We start from the raw sequence: 20,212 nt of genomic DNA on the forward strand, positions 1-20,212 counted from the left end.
TCTACATTAGCCATGCAGACACGCCCTGACCCCTTCGCGTGCTCCCCTGACTCTAAGTGCCTGAGACATTCCATCCAATTTCAACTCAGCTTTTATTTAATATGTTCCAGTCTTTACAGGAGTTGGAAGGGAACCTGAAATCTGGAGAGCAAATTCTTAAACAAGAAAAGATGCCTCAGTGGCAGACAGGCTGTCTGTCTGTCTGTGTCTGTCATTCACCCCTGTCTGGGCCACACAGCACTAATATCAGGCACAAGGGCAGCTCACTATAGTCACATGTTCTATGAGAATTAAAAAGAAAAACGGCAAGAGAGATTATTAGAGGACAGAGACAATAGCCGTGACTCGGACATGAAATTGGCGTGTCATGCAGAGTGAGGTAACAACAGGCCACTGCAATTCTGCCAGAAATTAGAAACAGACTTCAGATAATAGGAGCCAAAATGTGAGGCAAATACAAAGATGCAGAGCTTAATACACAAAGAGATGTAGCGGGCACTGGACTTCCTATGGAAACAGAAGGGGCAGGCCTCAGAGCATCCACAGCTGACTCCTCTCACAAAAAACATCTGACACAGTAGACCCGAATGACCTCTAAATACCCCAAGGAGACTGAGGCCCAAAGAGTCCACATAAGTTACCACAAGGCATAATTACCTTAAGTCACAAACACTGCTTGCTTTATAGATTTTCTGTGTTGGAAATCCAGAAGCATCTTGCCTGGGAACCTCTGACTATCTTTTATTTAAAAAAAAAAAAAAAAAAGTACAGTGAAGATGCCAGAGGGGCTATAAAGAGGCTCCTGGGAAGATTAAGAGCTCTGCTGGTTGTTGGCCAGCCACAGGTCCTCTAGCTGTTGGTGGAGACTTGAATTTCTTGGTCTGATGTCTTTCTTGTCAATCAGGCAGTTGGCAACATAATGGCTGCATTCCCTGTAGCCAAAAAGCATCAAGCCAGACATTGCTTTCTTTTTTAAATCTAAACTTAAAGGTGATATGCTATCAGCGTTGTAATAGGGCACTTATTAGATTCAAGTCACAAGCGCCAACCACACTAAGGAGAATGAATTCCTGAAGGTTTGAATACCATGAGGTGCGATTCACCGAGGACTTCTCAGAGACAGGCTGCCACAAGAGCCAAGCACAATTCCAGGCAAAAACCATGAAGAGAGATAGGGCATGGGCGATGGAAGAGGCAAGTCCTGGAGACTACAAGGATGAGCCGAAGGCAGACGCAGAGATAAATGTGAGACTATAACACAGAAGAGAGGGAAGTGAGCAGGGAGAGGGGTTATGGGTTGAGACAAAGGGTATAAAACTGTGAGACAGTAGAGAAAACAGGAAGCCAGACAGAGGCTGAACGGGAAGTGAAAGAAGGAATCAAAACTCGAGAGGAAAGAGTAGAGATGCGGGAAGTAGAAGCAGGAAGGGGTGGGGAGCAGGATTCGGGGCAAAGAACTTCTGGACAATGGGAACAGAAGGAGGAAGCCTCAGTGAGAGGTGAGTCCTGGGGAAATGATGCTAGTCAAGCCCATGGAAGGGCAGGGAAAGGAGCTAACTTAGGCCTGGTGCAAACATAGCAACTAAATAATAATGGCCACAATAATAAGAGTTACTAAGTGCTAAAATGTTCGTGTTGCCTGCTGTAGTCTTTATCGTCAGCCTACACTGTATAAGATGTTATCTCTAGTGTCTCGGAGATAAAGATACTGAATTTTAGAAGGACTAAGTCCCCACTCAAGTCTTTATGCCCAGGCAGTGGCTATGGGTGCATGCAAGCAGAAAAGGGTGTCCCCTTGCCAGGAAACTCACAGTCATCTTGGCCGAGGCACAAGGGACCATTGCATGAGGAGTTAACGTCCATATACTGCATGTGGGTGGCAGCTCCTGTCTCTGATGCTATCTGCTGATCTGATTGTCAGCCCAGATTAGGGAAGCTGGATCTCTTGTTGGTAGTAGTAGGCTCACAACATAAGGTGGCCCAGTTTATCCCAGTTTAGACCTATGGTGAAGCTCTCCTGACAGACTGAATAGTTATTTCTCTATGTCTGTGCTGCTAAGAACTATGAGGGTGCCATGTTTCATTCTTCAGATCTCCCATAGTGCATGTGCTATCTAAATTACTTACTCAAAAAGCTTCGTGGAACCCAGCATTTACCTCTATTGAATCCAATGAGAAATTCCACTGCAGAATTTATACCCAGTTCTTCACTAGCTATATCTCCCAAGGCAAATTACTTAACCACACTGGAATGCAGTGCCCTTATCAGCAAAGTAGGTTGACTAGATGATCTTTAAAGTTGTTTTCCCTCCCCCTTCCCCTCCCCAGTTCAGAAACTTTACAAATCACTTATTAAGGATAAGAAGTAGGAGCCCAAGTAGAAACTGTTAGTGGCTCCAGTCCCATCACTCGAGGCAGAATTGACACAGAACTCTTCAGGACTCTTATTTGCCAAGCTGTCAGTTCATCAATACACATGCCCACGGAGGCTCGGCTCATCTCTTAGAGGGCCTCTGTGTGCAGCAGAGACTGCATGAGCCTAATTCTCCCCATTACCAAGATGCATGGCTTGTGCTATGTTAGGAATTCAGAGAGGCTTATCAGCTTGCACAATAGAGACCAATAGGGTAGGATTAGTTCATCGGCCAGTGTGCCATGAGAGATAAACAGAGCAGTGGGAATCTCTGGGGACAAGAACATCCAAGACTTCTAAGAGATGCCATGCCCATCAGGAACCTGGATTTCATCAGCTCTCCAGTTGTCAATGTTCAGAGTAAAAGAGAGTGTCACATGCCTCTGTGACTCCTGCTCATTGGACAAGTTACAGATGGCTCCCTGCTATATTATGGTTCATGGAGTACCCAAGGCTATAAAGAGACTCTGAAAAGCACACAAGGGGAAAGCCTGTGCTAAACATGAGAGTCAGCTAATGGTGAACCAAAGATGACCTTGAGTCTAAGAGGTACACAAGTACCTCTGTAATTGTCATCTTCTGAAGGTGATAGGTGGGTCCCAGACTTCAACTAGGGCAACAGGAAGGGATGGAGGAGAGTGACTGCTATTCAAAAGCGGTTCCTTTTAAGCAGTGTGTTCCCTGATGCATCTGAGATCTGGCTTCGGCTCATTACCTTTCTTTAGTGAAATGTCTGGGAGAGATGAGATAAGACGCATTGCCAACCTCGGATCAGTCAGAAATGAAGACAAAACAACTTGGATGGTCTAAAGACAGGGCTCCAGTGCTAGAGAGCTTCCCCAGCATGGGAAAAGCCCTAGATGTAATACCCAGCTCTGCATGGACGAGGCATGATGTTGATGCACATGTATCATCCCAGCACCAAAGAGATAGAAGCAGAGATCAAAAGTTCAAGGTTGTACTCACCACACAGTGAGTCCGAGGCTAGCCTGGGCTACTTAAAGCCCTTTAGAAAAAAAAGGTGGGTGTGGCTAAAGAGATGGCTTAGTGGATAAGAGTTCTTGCTTCTCTTACAGAAGACCAGAAGACCCAACTTTGGTCCTCCAAACCCATATGATGGCTAATAACTGCCTGTAACTCCAGCTCCATAGGATTCACTGCCTTCCTCTGACCTGGAACACACATAGCACACATACACATGCATAGTACACATACAAGCACACATACATATAGCACTTACACACATAACACACAGACGCATAGCAAATACATACACACAGCACACACACAGCACATATACATAAAAGACACACACATAGCACACACACACACACACAATGCACATGCATACACACAGAGCACACATACATAACACACAACATAAACACACATAGTATACACACACATAGCATAAACACACATAGTACACGACACACAGATACATAGCATAAGACATAGACACAGCACACAAATAGCATATGCATGCACACATTGCACATACATACTTAACACACACACGTAGCACATACACACAGCACATACTATGAAGACAAACACACACATAAGATAAAAACAAATTGGAAAAAAACTAAAGGAAGAAAAAGAAGAAAAAAAAGAAAGAAGAACTGTCCATGGAGGGTGAAGAAGCATTGCCTTGACTCGCTCTTGCTATGTCTGGGTGATAAGCCACACGATACACCTGGAGTGACAGCCAACTGCATCCTTGAGATTCACTCACATATAGTCGCCTGAACACACTGATTGGGGACAAGAGTGTTCAGAGCAAGTGATGCTGTGACTCAGCAATGCCCACACTGGTCCATCTGGTTTACCTCCAGCATCCTCTGGTCCCAAGGCTATCTTAGATCACAGATGGGGAGGAGGGAAAAGTGAACAGAAGCATCCTGACCTGAAGGGCACCTGAAGAGGAAGCAGCTTGGAGCACGTGGCTCAATTTCCCTCAGAGCTCATAATATAACTGTCAAAATGGCACGATGAACCTAAATTATAAGATAATTATGTTCAGTCCCAAATTCAACACAATAAAGGTTATTTGCTCTTGAGTCCTAGCAACCGTCTCATAGAGGAGAGAGAAATACCATACAGAAACAAAATGTAAGCCCGAAAAGCAGTAATAAAACCAGCACACAACTATTCATTTCAAGTCTATTTTGAAAAGCCTTTGATAATACCAGTAATTCCCCATAAAGCCATTCTCTTGCCACTGCTCCCTTCTGGAGATAGAAAAGAGTTTTGCTGCTCCACAGCCTTTCCTTTTAGGGAGATAAAGTCCACTTTATTTTTCCTTATTTTAAATGTTTTCCATTCTTTGTAAAGAAGGAGAAGGAAAAGGAGGAGAAGGAAAGGGAGAAAGAGAAAGAGAAGGAAATTTTAAAAAGGAAGGAAGAAACTACCGATCACCTATAGCTAGCTAAGGCTACAACATAGGTAGGGTCTTAGTGGCAATAGCAACAAGAATTGTCACTAAAGCTCCCTCTTTTGTACAGCAGAATTCATTTAATGGTCTTAATAAGGTGCTTAAATGTAGTCCAAGGGCCTTGTCTAAAAGATCCTGAAACATCCCAGTCTAAAGCAGAAAGTGAGATAGTCCATTGTTTCCAGATATTCTGATGTCTCCTAGCACATGCCCTGGGTATTTTATATCCTGACTCAACACTCACCTCGGTACCACTGGACAGGCCCACTACATCAGAAATAGGGATGTAGGAGCCTGGATGCCTTGGATGCAAGAACAGATGTCTACTTAGATGAATCGTATAAGCGTGGGGTGGTTCATGAGAATCCCATGGACTCTAAGGAGAAGCTGTGTGTGGTCTTGTTTCAGAAGAGAGGAAAAGCAGGCACAGCTGTTGCTTTGGGGAAGTGATGGGGTAGAGAATGGGCAGAGGCAAATGCACCTACATGGCAGCTCACAACCATCTGTAATCCAGCTCCAAGTGACTTGACATACCCACACGGACATACATGCAGGCAAAACATCAATGCATATAAAATAAAAAATAAAACTTTTTTTTAAAAGAGTGATAAAGGAGGGATAAAGAGATAGCTCAGCATATAAAATGCCTGCTGTGTGAGCACAAAGACCTGGGTTTAATCCTCAGGGTCCTTATGAAAAAAAGCTGGCCCTGGTGCTACACACTTGCAATCCCAGCATTGGGAAAGCAGATTCCTGGTATTTACTGGCTAACCAGCCTTGAGTTACTGCGAAACCTAGACCTGCAAAATACCCTGTCTTAAAAAACAAGGTGAATGACTCCTGAGGAATAGTGTCCAAGGTTATTTCCACATACATGCACACACATGCAATCACACATGCACTCACATATGTGCACACCAAGAAAGAGGACAAAGTACAAAAGCTAAAGGGTAATGAGATCTCCTTAGGCTATAGCTAGTCATCAGTAACTTCCATGGCCCTGAAGAGGAACTACGTCCACCTTCTCCCATGATGGATAACCAGCCTATATAATACTGAGAGGCTTTAAATACAAACTCTGCCTAATTTCTCTGAATTGATCATTCTGGTTTGCATGGTATCATGGACTCTTTTTAGAGAGATAAAATTATATTCCCTGAACAGATATACATAATCTAAATAGCAAGCTCAAGAAAGTCTGCATCCCTTTTACACTGAACTTTCAAATCTTTGACTGTGGGGAGCCGACAGAAGGTGGCTATCATCCTTGCAGTCATCTTGAGCCATATACTCTGACAAGAGACTTGATTACATCAGCCTACAACAACTGAGCACACTCTGTTAACATCTTGGTTTAGATACCAAGCATCTTCCCTTGGGTGTGTGAGCCTTAAAGCTGTGATTTAGAGACGAGACTTAAGGGTGTGACTTAGAGATCAGATTTAGAGACAAGACCTAAGGGCACGATTAAAGGCGTGACTTAGAGGCATGGCTTAGAAGTGAGACATATAAAAGGCGAGAGGCAGACAGGAGAGTTCAGAACAATTTGGAGGAACAGAGAATCAGACACTTCAGAGAGTACAACTTGGAGTAGGAATTAGGCACTTGAGTCTTGGCACTTGGAGGAAGAGCTTGGAATTAGACATTAGGCATTTAGCACTTGGAAGAAGGAACTTGGAACTTGGAGGCACTAGGGACTAGGAACTCAAGACTTGGGACTTAGACTAGGAAGAGAGACTGAAGAATAAATGGGATTGAATCACACTCTGTCTGGTCTCCATTCTTCAAGTCTGTCCTCACTCTCTCTCTCTTGCTGAACCCCGACCTGCAAACCGGAGCAGTTTGGGGCAGTGCAGGCTCTAACAATTTAGCCCCCAAGGCTTTTGGCAGTGCGGGTCCCAACACTGACAGAGCAGTCTGCAACATTTTTGGCCCCCAAACGTGGGCCAGCTCAGTTTGTAACATTTGACAACATGGCTTATACATATGACAGTAATAATTTCTGCTTGTAGTTTGGACACTTAGATGTGGACTTCAGTTCCAGTCATTGGGTTTTGTTTCCACATATCTTTGAAGAAAAAAAAAATAGAGCCTGAACTTCATAAATCAGTTTTAGATTTCCACTTAATTTGCTATCAGAAACACTGCCTGCATACCTATGATGTTGAAGGCACTGGGCTAAGCACTGGCATGAGTCAAGCTGACTAAGATGCAGGCCTCGCTGTTTAAGGAGTTTGTAAGAGGGATCAACATTTCGACAATAGTACCACCCTTTGAGGCATAATGATGTTCAACTATGTGGAGGCAGGCTGTTGCTGCATCAGATAGTATCTCTTCTACCTGCCACTGTCTCCTTCTCCCTGAAACTACCCATCCTTTCCATCCTACCCATTTCATAACTGCACGGTCTGATCAGATTCTTTCCATAGCATGTGGCCGCTTTGGAATCTCTTCATTCTCTTTAATTCACATAATAGGTATTATGACTGCTGTCTGGGTGGTGCCTGTGTGTTTTCCTAAGTCAACTGGCCCAGTGGAAACTGCTCAGAAAGACCATGGGCACTGACAGTCGCCTGAGCCACTGTGAACCTGGATCTCTTTTCCCACTCAAACACTTGCCCACTGTACTCTCATTTTTGGCTCCATTAGGGACTTCAGACTGCAGTGTGTGGTGTGTGCGTGTGTGCATGCAAGTGTGCATGCATGAATGCACTCACACATCACAGAGGAAAAGATAACTGATGGGCTGGCCAACCCTCCTTCCCTTTCTTGCCTTCATGTCTGAAGTTTCCTCTCAGTGTCCAGGTGGGACATGACTACATGCCATGCAGGTGTTGACAGAACTGTCTGGCATTTTTCCCACCAGTCCTCTCCTCTCCTGGGAGATTGGCTCAGTGCTGAGGACAGATTTGGTACAGTACCTATGAAGATGCTCAGAGCTGGCCATACAGTCATGCTAGACTCCTGTCACTGGTTTGGTAGCTTCTGCCTCCATTTTCCTCTGCCCTGATTGCAGTGGCAACACAGAATGAATCTTCAGCATTGTCTCAGCAGACTTCTGCCAGGATCAATTCCTGTCTCTTACCACTGGGTCCTCACCAGAATCTTCTGGGCTACAACCCAGGTGCTGTGGGTGGGGTTGGTCATAACTACTCTTGGATTCAGATGACAGACCCTTACCAACAGCATCTGATATTCAAGTTCCTCCGTCTCTCTGTGAAGTCCACCCTGCCTTTAAACTCTTGATCTTCCTGCCTACCCCAGCTTCCTGAGTGATGGAGTTAAAGGCCCTTACCCATCATGCCCCGACTAACGCATCTGGCTCTTATCAGAGGCCAAGGGACAGTTCTTATCTCCAAACTGGAAAACAGAACCCAGGTACTCCTTTACTCACACACCAGGGCTAGATCCTATTCTTAAGGAAAAGTCAAGGATCCACTTCCACAGTGACTGGAGACATAACAATGTGGTCTCAACTGTATATAGGCCATTTGAAGAGAGCTGGCCAACTTTAGCAGCTTGTCTGGAACTAAGGGTGTTTCCTGAGACTTGGCATCTGCAGCATTAAATCCAGGAAACTCTCAGGTAAGGCAAACCAAGCTGATCATACTGTCTTAGACCTAAACACTGACCTCTTAGACCAACTCATGAGACCCTGATCACAAGGGACAGAAAGAAGTGGGTTTGAAACAATAACAGCCCACTATTCTTCTTTGCCTTGTTCAGAATTTATGCTCTATGAGCTGGGTGTAGAGGCACGCGCCTACAATCTCAGCACTTCAGAGGCTGAGGCAGCAACTCTTTGAGTTCTGGGCTAAAGAGTGAGAGTCTATCTCAAAAAGCCCCCAAAACATGCTCTGTTTGTATATAGTATAGTTCAATAGTTTGCTCCAATTTTGACCTCTTTTGTGTGTGAGGATGCTGATGTGGGGGTGAGAGTGGGCAGGGGGGTGGTCCACCCATCCTGGAAGTCACCATAAGACTAGTGGTCAGGAGTTCGAGGCCAGCCTGGTCTACAGAGTGAGTTCCAGGACAGCCAGGGCTACACAGAGAAACCCTGTCTTGAAAAACCAAAAAATAAAAAAGACTGGTGGTCAGTACCTTGAAGGAAACACATTTAATTTCTGATTCTTCACCTGTAAAATTGATTGGGTTAACCTTTGGGGATTAAGGTTTCTTCTGATTTTATTATCCATCTCTCCCTTTTCTCCCTGCCTGTTCTAAACACACACACACACTCACTCAGATACTCTCTCATACGTGCGCACCCACGCGCGCGTGCACACACACACACACACACACACACACACAAGTATACACATAGACACACTCTCTCATGCACATGCACACACTCCATTGCACTTTAATTTTAGAGTTTAACTCTTAGTGCCACGCCAACCCACACTGGAGCCTAATGTGAAAGAGAGAGCGTAACATCACACTTCATTTCATTTAAAATATTGACATTTTGTTCATCAAGGATTTTACATTGATTAGGTTTTTAAGCAATGCATAAAAATATTGATCTTCACAGTTGAATTTTTGGCATCTCCTTAAACTGTGGGCCTCTCACATCACTTCATCCTAATTCCAGCCCTCTTAGCCTTGCTCTCTCTGCACTGAGGTGAGAACAGGATGGAGACTGGAGGAAGTCCTCAGAGAGGGAGGAAAAAGATGAAATACCCCTGACTCTGCAGAATTGCCTAGGGTTGGCTGGAATGGTAATTTGATTAATAACAAGATACCTAAAATTTCTAATTGTTTTTGTGCATTGGTTTGGTTTATTTTAGATTGGGTGAACTGTGAGGGTGGGGCCCCTCATGTTTGGGGGGTTTAAACCTGTCAAGTGCCCAGTGTTAACTCACATGCTGAACTCTTCCAGTAAAATGGCAGGAGACAGTGAATTCTAGATCTCAACACTAAGTCTTGACCTTCTGAAAGACAATTATTTATCACTTAAAATTTTTTTTTATAACACCAGACAATAAAAATATAAGCAGCTGGGAAATCCAGAGAGTGAAAACAGTTGTTTGGTGAATGCTAGCGGATAACAGAAAAGGAATTTGTATTTGATCCTTTGCCCTACAGCCCGCTAATGGTGGTGGTGGGGGATGTGTGGAAGTGATGGGAGAGGTATGACTGAGACAAACCTCAGGAGATCCAGAAGGTTCCAGAACCTCCTCATTCTCAGAAGGGTCACAACTGGCCTTGTAGGTACAACCCACCAAAGGAGGTCATTTGCAGCAGGATCTAGGAGAAAATGCTGTCAGGCCTGGGCTTTGAATAGGAGCAAAGGACACAATATGCAAACACCAGTGAAGAATTCTGCTATAGAGGACAGTTCCACCGAGCTGAATTGCTTTCAATTAGATGCCTTAATAAAGACTAATAGCTAGACAATGGATTCATGCTGCAGTCTTCTCTGGCAAGCCTTTATCAAGTTAATAAGCAAGAACTGGTGTTCGGATGTTCTAGCAAAGGGAGGCCAGGGCTCTTCTCATTTGACCCCTAACTGGCTGTCGCCCTTGAGCCTCAGTTAACCCTCTCCACACCTCCTTTCTTCCTCTTCAAAAGAGGCTCTTGGCCTAGATGGCCACCAGGATCCCTTCTACCTTTGGCATGATCTAGAAGCCTGACGTTCTACAGCAAGGCCTGGGGATAATATTTCAAAGATGTTCCCTCCCTGCTGTGCCCTGTTAGCCTCCCCTACACACACACACACACACACACACACACACACACACACACACACACACACACAGTGTCAAATTCCTAATTAGTGGGTTTCAATACATGCAGACTACAAAGCTTTTGTGTAGATTTGGGAAGAATGAAGGTTTACCCTTTGGCTTGTGGAGGGTTCTAACTGAAGCAAGTCACACCCCCACACAGAGGCTACAGAAGCAGGAAGGATCCTGAAAATCTGGGACTTGGCTGCAAGCAAAGCAAACACATCATGTTGGTATTTTTAAAAAGCTTTCCACTCCCTGTGCAACACCTTTGTGCCTTCTTCATGTGTTTCTCCCTCTTTTTTAGCTCCACAATGAGCTATTTTAAGATGCCGTTTGCCTGCGGTACAGCCATGCAGTTCAGAGAGGCAATTTAATTGTCATCTTGCGTTTTCTTAGTCTTTCAAGACCTTTTGTTATGGTGAAATAATTTTAGGCATTCTAAGCACAAATCCATTAAATTCTTGCCTTACTTTACTAATGAACTACTGTGGGTGGGAAAATTAATTTTATTCCACCCGTGATACATATCTGATAAATTTCTAGAGTTGAGAAATGAAGCTTGCAAATACCAAGAGTCGAATGCTACTTTAAAAAAAAAAAAAAAAAAAGATGAAACTTTGTTTCATTTATGCCAAGATGGAGCAGAAGAGACGTTTGTAAAGAGTTCACAAATGAAAATAGCTCAACAGGTCCCATCTCGGGTTGATACTGTGGAGTTACATACGCCTGGTAACTCAAGGAACCCTGCGTTAATGAACCTAAGATTCTTCTGCTGGGCTGGAGAGCAGGTATTAGCACAGTTGTTAAAAGCATGGTGCTATCAGAGGTTTAGTTCACAGGGAAAGCACTTGCTTAACATGTGCAGAACCATGGGTACTGAAGATCTACAGTCTATAGCTCAGCCAGCACCGCTCAGTCCACAACTGGAGATGCAGCCATGAAATGTTCTCTAAGAGGGGAGAGCAAGTAGGGAGACTAGAGGCTGTGCACAGGCTCTACTGCAGACTGGAGAACCTGTGACATTTGAGGGACAGCTCTGGTTGCATAGTACTTTGAACAGGAAATCATCTATCTCCCTCACACAGGAGAAGCCAGGGAGGCTGTGCTATTAAAAAAAAAAAAAAAAAAAAAAAAAAAAAAAAAAAAAAAGGAAAGAACACAGTACAAATGAAAGGTTTCTCTTTACAGAGGTGGACAGATGCCACAAGGCAAGGAAGGTCAGAGTTCTGTCCCCAAAGATAAAAAAGCTTCCCAATCACCAAGGACCCTGATGAGCGTGTAATTTAGATGGGTTGCTCTGTGCTTCTTCATTGCAATCAGCCGCTTTCAAAGCCAACTCCTATTTCCTTCAGTTCATGTCAGTGCATTAAATAGAGAAGCAGCCTGCTGATTTTGCTTTGGTCAAATTTAATTCCAATTTCTGCCTCTAAATGTGCTCAAACTGCCTTAAAAAGGTCTCAGAGCCTGGCGCTTTGACCCTCCTCTCTTTTCCCTTCATCTCGTTTTTCTTTTAAAACTCCTTTTTCATTTCTCTTCTTTCTTTCAAAACCCCAAACAGTAGCGAGATCAGAGGATACAATCCATGTGAGTAGAAAGAATCTAGTCCATAAGAAGTCAGAGACAAACATCTCTGAGTTCACGTTCTGAGGCTCTGGAATAATTACTGAGAATTGTTCAGTGGGGTTCACATTAGGGCTGAATTCAGGGCTACATAGAACTGCCAAGATCAGTGACACGCCTTAAAAAGATTTAATGAGTAAGAAGAGGAGGACAAAGCACATGTATTTTTTCAGTCTATAAAATTATCACTGTATTTCTCTACCCCCTGACACACACACACTGACACACACACACATGTGCATGTGTGTGCAACCTGATCGCCTTTATTTTTTTTTTTATTAAATGGCAGTGAGCCATGAAAAACTACAGCGAATTATAAGCAAAGTCTGTGTTTAAAAAAAGAAAAAGATTTCTCTCCCCAAGTGACAGAAAGTTGGATAAACGATATTTTTAGATGAAATATATCTAATGTCCAGATGTGATTCCCCACATGAAGAGAAAAACAAACCTAGCTGAAGCCCTTACACTTGGAGACTTTGTGTAAAAGCTTTGGGTGATAATGGTTTATCACAGAAAGAGGGAGACACGTGATGCCGGCCGTCAGTCTCGGCCCTGGTTCCCTTGGGAACCGCATCTGCACACGTGGCTCCAACATGGAGATGATCTTGAGGTTTACATTCCTGAGGTAATTGCTGCTAACTCTCTAGGCTTGTAGCTTTTTTTGGCACCACATTTCCGCAGGCGAAGAGAAAGAACAAGATGTCAGGATGTCTGCGCTAAGTCAGTCAGTTCTCTAGTGGGTGTCACCCTGAAAGGCCACCTGCTCAGCTAGGTAACCCTGCTCCTGCTCCTGCTCCTGCTCCGACTTCGGGGAAGTCCCCCTACTTGTTCACTCAACAAATGGGCACCTCCAGTTCTCCTGCTCTTCTGCAGCGTGAGCATCCAGGGCTGAGCAGAGCAGTCTACTGGAAGTTGAAGTCCAGTTTATAAATTACAGGAGAAAATCAATCTTCTTACTTAATTGGCACAAATAATGGTGTCGTGTTTGATCACGGCCTTCGTCACTGTCCCCTGCCCTGACTGATGTCTAGCCATCAGGAAAGAGTCAATCCCTGAAATGCAGTTACAGAAGATAATCAAAGTAATGTGATACAGGCTTCAGGAGAAGAGGCACAAGCCAAATGACTGAGCAGTGACATCATTGCTGAAATAAAGGCATGGCCTCTTCAAGTGACTGCAGTGTATGTTTCTAGGAGGACATCACTCCCAGCAATAGCAGCTAGGAGGCATGGAGGAAACAGCAGCGAGGGAGTGTCAGGAAACCAGATGAGGCAAGTCTAACACTAGTCCAGGCAGGTGGTGCTAAAAGCCTGGGTTGAGGAGGGAGTGGCACTTTCCGGGAAGACACATTTGCAAAAGGAGCCCGGACGGCTGGAGAATCCTGGCCACGCTGCATAGGAGAATCCATCCAAGAGCTACATCAGGAAGAGCAGAAGCTTGTAGTGCGACACCCAACCCCAGGGAAATAGAGATGGTGTCCAGGTTATGCCAAAGAGCCTAGCTGCTGGCTGATGGACAAGGGGTTTGTGTCTCTAAGAGTTAGGGAAAGAAAGGGCAGAATGGCCTGTTCTCATGTTACTAGGGCAGTAACTAGCTTCTCTTCGTCTAGTGAAGTGGCCACAGCTGCTCTTAAACCTCCCAAGTATAGATGACATGTTACAGATCTGTCTCCTCCTTGGTCCCAAGAAGGCAAAGAAACTCAGGGATAACCATGAAGTCACTGTTATCCATTTATAAGGATTAAGATGGAATGGGATCCAGGACTTCACTTTGCACTGTTTTAGATTTTATTTATTTTCCTTTTGTGTTTATTAGCATTTGCCTGAGTATATGTCTGTGCACCACATGTGTGCAGTGTCTGTAGAGGCCGGAAGAGGGCATTCCCAGTCAGTCAAGAGACACCATGAGGATGCTGGGAATCAAATCCAGTGACCCCAGAAAGCAACCAGTGTTCTTCATCCCTGAGCCATCTCCCCATCCCTTCTTGGCATCATTTCATGGTCATTTCTCAAATATCCAGTAACCATCTGGAGGTGCATAGCTAGGAAGAACCCTCCTTCCACCGCTGACAAGTGGTGCACAGTTGAGTGCTACACATGGATTTGCATGGAGCCCAACAAATTGTCCCCTCTGATTCCTTCATAAACACTCAGTCTGGGGAGATGTTTAGCTGCAGTCTGACCGTGCCTCATAGGCTTGATGTGGAGCTCATGGGACTGATGTAAAATAAACACTGTTGCTTGGGTTCATCCACACTGGTCTAGACAATTGAACCAACCAGGAAGCCAGTCTTCCCGCCCTTTCCCTCTCCAGTGGTCCCCAAGAAGACACTCTTTAGGTGGCGTTGATCAAATACATGCTCACCAGACTTCTCTACCCCTACCCGGATGCCAACATACTTACTCCATGTTTTGAAGGGTTTGTTTGTTTGTTTGTTTTTAATTAATTAATTTTTTGGTAGGAGTGGGGCGGTATCTAGTCAGGGTTTCTCTGTGTAGCTCTGGCTGTCCTGGAACTCACTCTCTCACTCTGTAGACCAGGCTGGTCTCAAACTCACAAAAATCCACATTCCTCTGCCTCCTGAGTGCTGGGATTAAAGGTGTGCCCTACCATGACCAGCTGATATTTTTTAATTTTCAATTTCTTATTTTATTTTGAGACAAGCTCTCACTAAATAATCTAGATTTGACTTTACCTCATTATATTGCCCAGGCTGGCCTCTGGGTATGTGGTCTCTTTATTTTTTTAACCTGTTTTCATGTAATACTCAATAAAACTAAAGGGCTGGGCCAAGGGATATTCTGCTCCTGTCTGTCTATCTAGAATTTGCTGTTTCAGACCAACAGCTGCAGTCATTTTAGCCATATGTGACTTCAACAGAGCCAGGCACTGAGGTAAAGAGAAACCCTGTGTGCCTGTTCAGCACAAGGCACAGAAAGAAAATTGGAAAATGGGGAAAATGGTGAGAGGAAGAGTGAAAAATCAAAGAAAGGAGAAGATCATTGGTGGCTGTGAGATTTGGGAGTCTTTTGTCCCAGAGCCTGTGTTCCTACAGAGTCACCTTGTACTTTGCAATTGATCTGACAGAGTCTGTGGACAGAAAGGCTCAGGTGCGAATCTCCGTAGTAAAACACCACCCATCGGTTCACACAGCTGCTACCTCAGTGTCACCCGTCAGTGGCATAGGCTATGTCCTGAAGGCAAACACTGAGGTTCTTACTCTGTATTTCAGTGCTTCTCTGGTCTTCTGCCTCTTTCTTCTTGTAAGAATGCTGCTCTGAGCTACAATGACCACAGCCGGAGTTGCTTTTCTTTTTTTCAATATAATGTTGATTAATTATTTGGGAATTTTACACAATGCACCCTGATCACACTCCCTAATCTTCCCAGGTCCCCCCACTCTTGTGACCCCCCCCCAATAGGAAAGGAAAGGAAAGGAAAAGAAAGGAAAGGAAGGAAAGAAGGAAGAAAGAAAGAAAGGGAGGGAGGGAGGGAGGGAGGGAGGGAGGGAGGAAGGAAGGAAGGAAGGAAGGAAGGAAGGAAGGAAGGAAGGAAGGAAGGAAAGAAGGAAGGAAACCGTTCATTTTGTGTTGTCCACATACTCACTGGAGCATGGTCAGACTCCCAGTAGCCAGCCCATTAAAGAAACCTGAGTCCTTCCCCACCTGCACCCCCACTGGAAGCCACCAATGTGAAAAGCTACACTGCAGTGGCCTTATCACAATTTTAAGTTCTCTTCAATGGCTCCCTGTCTAGGCTGTTACTTTCTTTTGGGGAGGAGGCAAAAGTTGTTTTCGAGACAGAGTCTAGTCACGTAGTTCGGACCAGCCTTGAACTTGAGGTCCTCTCGCCTCTACCTCTAGAATGCAGACATTTGCCGCCACATCCAGCTCACATCCAAAGTTCTGAACACAAGCTTTCAAATATTTTCATTTCAAAGCAAATGATCTCCTTAACGTGATTAACAGCTTCTATTGGCTAATCTCCAGTCCATATCCTCAGCTCTGTAATCAGAACAAATAATATAATTGTCAGTTATACATCAAGGCTACCGTCTGCCAAGTAGTTGCAATCAAAGTCGTATTAATGGTTACTCACGGAAGCACCGGCACTTAGACTTTGCTGGAGACCTCCGAAATCATCTGGTTATTTTTATGTTCCTAACCTTTAGCAAAGGATTCCTGGTGTCATCCTTAAGCCTCTGACACCTCCTAAGTCTCCGATGGTTGACTGTTAATCAACCCTCTATTTAGAACCTTAAGACCAAGTAATCCACCATGTCTCATAATCCTGTCATGCTTGATCATTGCCCAAAATAACTGTTGCCTCTTGGGCCATCCATCCTCTCTTAACACCAACAGAGTTCAGTTTAATTACAGCTCAGCACGCATTCCTTCAGACTTCCCACATCAAGGGTCCATTACCTTTCCTATGTTCCTACGACGACATCAACTCACACACAGATGCTGGACCCTTCTTGCCCAAAGCTCCACTTTTTCCCTGCTTACCTGCAGCCATATTGTACACACAGATGCTTAAAAACAAAGGTCTCTAGCTTTTTCCTTCTTTCTTCTTGTCTGTTACATCCAGAAGATCTTGGGATCTTAGTAATTTTTTGCCTCGTTGTTATGGGTTTAATTAAGGGCTTCTTCATCTTCCTTCTGGATTATGACAAGAATCTTCTAGCCTGGCCATCTTAATGTCACCTTTAACCCCCTGCCTTGTTCCTCAGTTTCCTGTCAATGACCTTTCAAAGTTATAGATCTGACCTTCTAACTACTCCTGCCTAAAATCTGTTAGTAGACACCTTTTGCCTTCAAAATCGGATCAAAGTTAGCCTGGAACTCAAGACTCTTCAGTCACATGCTGTTTCTCTCCCCCAACCCCCAGGCCGATGCTCAAGGGCGGGAGGTGGTGGGTAGGGGGTGGATGGGAGGGTTGTGGAGAGAAAAGTCACTAGAGATGGCTCCCCACTTGACTTCCCCAACTCTTTCCCGCAAATGCTGAGTGTTTTTGAAGCACGTCTTCAGATCTCCACATGTCTAGATTAGATTATAATTTTTAATCCTCCCAAGAATCTCGTGATACTTGAAGAAACTCCTGAGTTAGTAGACTCAGACCCAGGCTTGCTGGACCCCCACCCCCACCCCCCACCCCCAGGGCCTGCATTCTTTCCCTGAAGCCAAGCAGTTTCCCTCAGAACTCCACTCACATGTCCGCCTTCCCAGGGGCCCTCCCTGATCCCTCACCCTGATGTTCTCGGAGCATGCAGCCTGGACTTTCCTCTTCCAGCCAGCCTCTCAGCCTCAGGCACAACCCACAGTGCTAGTGTGAGAATGTGTGTCACAGGCTGTGAGCTCCTCTCAGGCAAATGCTGGGCCTTTTAATGATCCAAGTAATGCCTGTTCACAGCTCTTAAAGTTTAAATAATATAAAGCTCCCAGATCTAGTCCAACTTAGAGGTAACTCATGCTAACCAGTTCTTGCAGAAACATCCAGAAGTGGTTGTGAGTCTGGAATTCTGTATACACATCACCTTTCACCTTCTTCCATGGGCTCAAATAACAAATACTCGTCAGTGATTTCTTCTCCAGATTACATCTTAGATTTGTTGGTTGGTTGGTTTATGTTAAGTCTATTGAAATTTTGGCAGAAATAGATCTCTATGTATCATTTTTATACTCCATATAAATGAATAAAGCGTATTGTTTTAAGGCTGCTAAGTAGCCAGGCGGTGGTGACACATGCCTTTAGTCCTAGTATTCCAGAGTGGGGGATGGGGTGTCATGGTGGAGGCAGAATCTGGCGAGAGTTCCAGGCCAGCCTTATCTACAGAGCAAGTTCCAGGTCAGCCAGGGCTACAAAGAGAAATCCTGTCTGGAGAAAAAGGAGTGAACATAGTGGGCTGAAGAGATGGCTCAATAGTTAAAAGAACTGGTTGCTCTTCCAGAGGACCCTGGTTCAATTCCCAGCACCCACATGGCAGCTCACAAGTGTCTGTAACTCCAGTTTCAGGTGATCTGACACCCAGACACAGATGTACATGCAGTCAAACACCAATGCACATAAAATAAAACCCATAAAACCTTTTACGTGTGAAAGGAACACTCAAAATACTGTACAGAAAGATTCAAAAGTCACATGATTCATCAAGGGAAATAAGAATTCATAAGTTTGTCCCCTTCTGTCTCTATGTATATGTGGAGAGCCAGAGAGAGATGTGCACATGTCAATAAATAAATAGAGGGCAAGAGAAAGTTGAGCCTTACAGAAGCTCTAACTGGTAGATAGAGTAGGAACATGCTGAGAGCAGGAAATGGTCACAGGACCCCCAGAGTATTGAATGATTCAGGCAAGAATATTAATGTTCTGTTAAATCAAACAGCAAAGCCTTGAGGAATGATGGGATGCTTGCAATAACTTCAAACTAGACATAAAGGAGATAACGAATTTAGTACAAGGGGAGGCAGAACGGCTCTGTAGTGAAGCCACCACCAGGGCACAGTGATCTAAATCAATACAGTAATTAATAGAACCCAACATCCTCTGTGACGCACCAAGAAGGCCGTGGCCCGGCTCCCCGAGCATCTCTGTCAGGAAGCGTAAACTGAATTTAATCATGAGGAATCATCAGACAAGCCCAGATCAAAGGGCATTCTACAGAGTTTGTGAAAGACAAAGAAAGAGCCAAAGAAGTATGCCATATTAAAAGTGACTGAGGGGATCTGACAGCAGAATGCAGCCTGTAATTGGGAACTTTCTTTGGCTATTAAGGACATTCTGGGGACAAATCCCAATGACCTTTCAAAATTATAAGTCTGGTCTTGTAACCACTTCTACTTAACAACCCTTCCACAGACACATTTTGCCTTAAATATACCCAAACCCTCAGCATGGGATCCAGTGTGCCTCTAAGTATTCCCACCTGTCAGTACCACTACACCCCTGCCTAATGGACCAGACTTTCAACCTTTTTCTGTTTGTCCAGTTTATTGTTGTTGTGACATGCTTCTTACTGTTTATCTGTTTTGAGACTTGGTCTTACTGTGTTGCCCAGGCTAGTCTTCAGCTCCTGAGCTCAAATGATACCTGCATCAGTCTCCTAAGTATCTAGAATCATAGGTAGGGGCCAGCTCACAAGGTTAGGAGTTTTAGTGTCATTGTTATTGTTAACATAGCTACGATTTCATGCCAAACGAGATGTGAGAACCAGACACCACCCTCACCAGCCACTGTGTGGGAACAACTAGTAGAACACAGTGCCAAGGGAGCCCCTGCTGTAGATAAGTTGAAATCTGAATGGGGGAGGGATGGGAAGGTGGAGTGGGGGAGGGGTGACAACACAGATAATTTCCTTGCTACTGGACAAGCAAGGGTGCCATGATACCTTCACAAAGCCTTGCCTTTTTCTTTCCCAGCCCCTGAGCTCCTGGTGACCACTAATCAATTTTTGTTTTCATTTCAGGAACATTATACAGATCTGAGAGTACCAGTATGTGTTGGTAAAGCTCAGTCAGCAATTCAGGAGGTCAGGAAGGACCAGTCATGTGAGCCCAGGAGTCTGAGCCTAAGCTGCACAATATAGAAACCCCGCTTCCTCCCTCCGTCCGTCCCTCCGTCCGTCCCTCCCTCCCTCCGTCCCTCCCTCCCTCCGTCCCTCCCTCCCTCCACCTCTCCCTCTCTCCCCACTTCCTTCCCTTTTAATTTTTTTAAATTATGGTTTATTTACTTACTTATTTAGTGTGCAAGCATGACAGTGGGGGTATTACATGTGAAGGTCACCGGACAACTTACAGGAGTCATCTCTCTCCTTTCTTCGTATGGGTACCAAAGACTAAACTCAGGATTGATGGCAAATTCCTTTATCTACTGACCCATCTCTCTGGCCCAAGACCCCGTTCTTAAAAACCACAACAAAACAAATAAGGAGGGGGAAAGCCATATTCTACAGTATTTGAGATTTTTTTTTTTCATTAAACTCACATCTCTGAGGAATCACCCAGGGGCCGT

The sequence above is a fragment of the Arvicanthis niloticus genome, chromosome 6 (assembly GCF_011762505.2).
Source record: "Arvicanthis niloticus isolate mArvNil1 chromosome 6, mArvNil1.pat.X, whole genome shotgun sequence".
NCBI lineage: Eukaryota > Metazoa > Chordata > Mammalia > Rodentia > Muridae > Arvicanthis > Arvicanthis niloticus.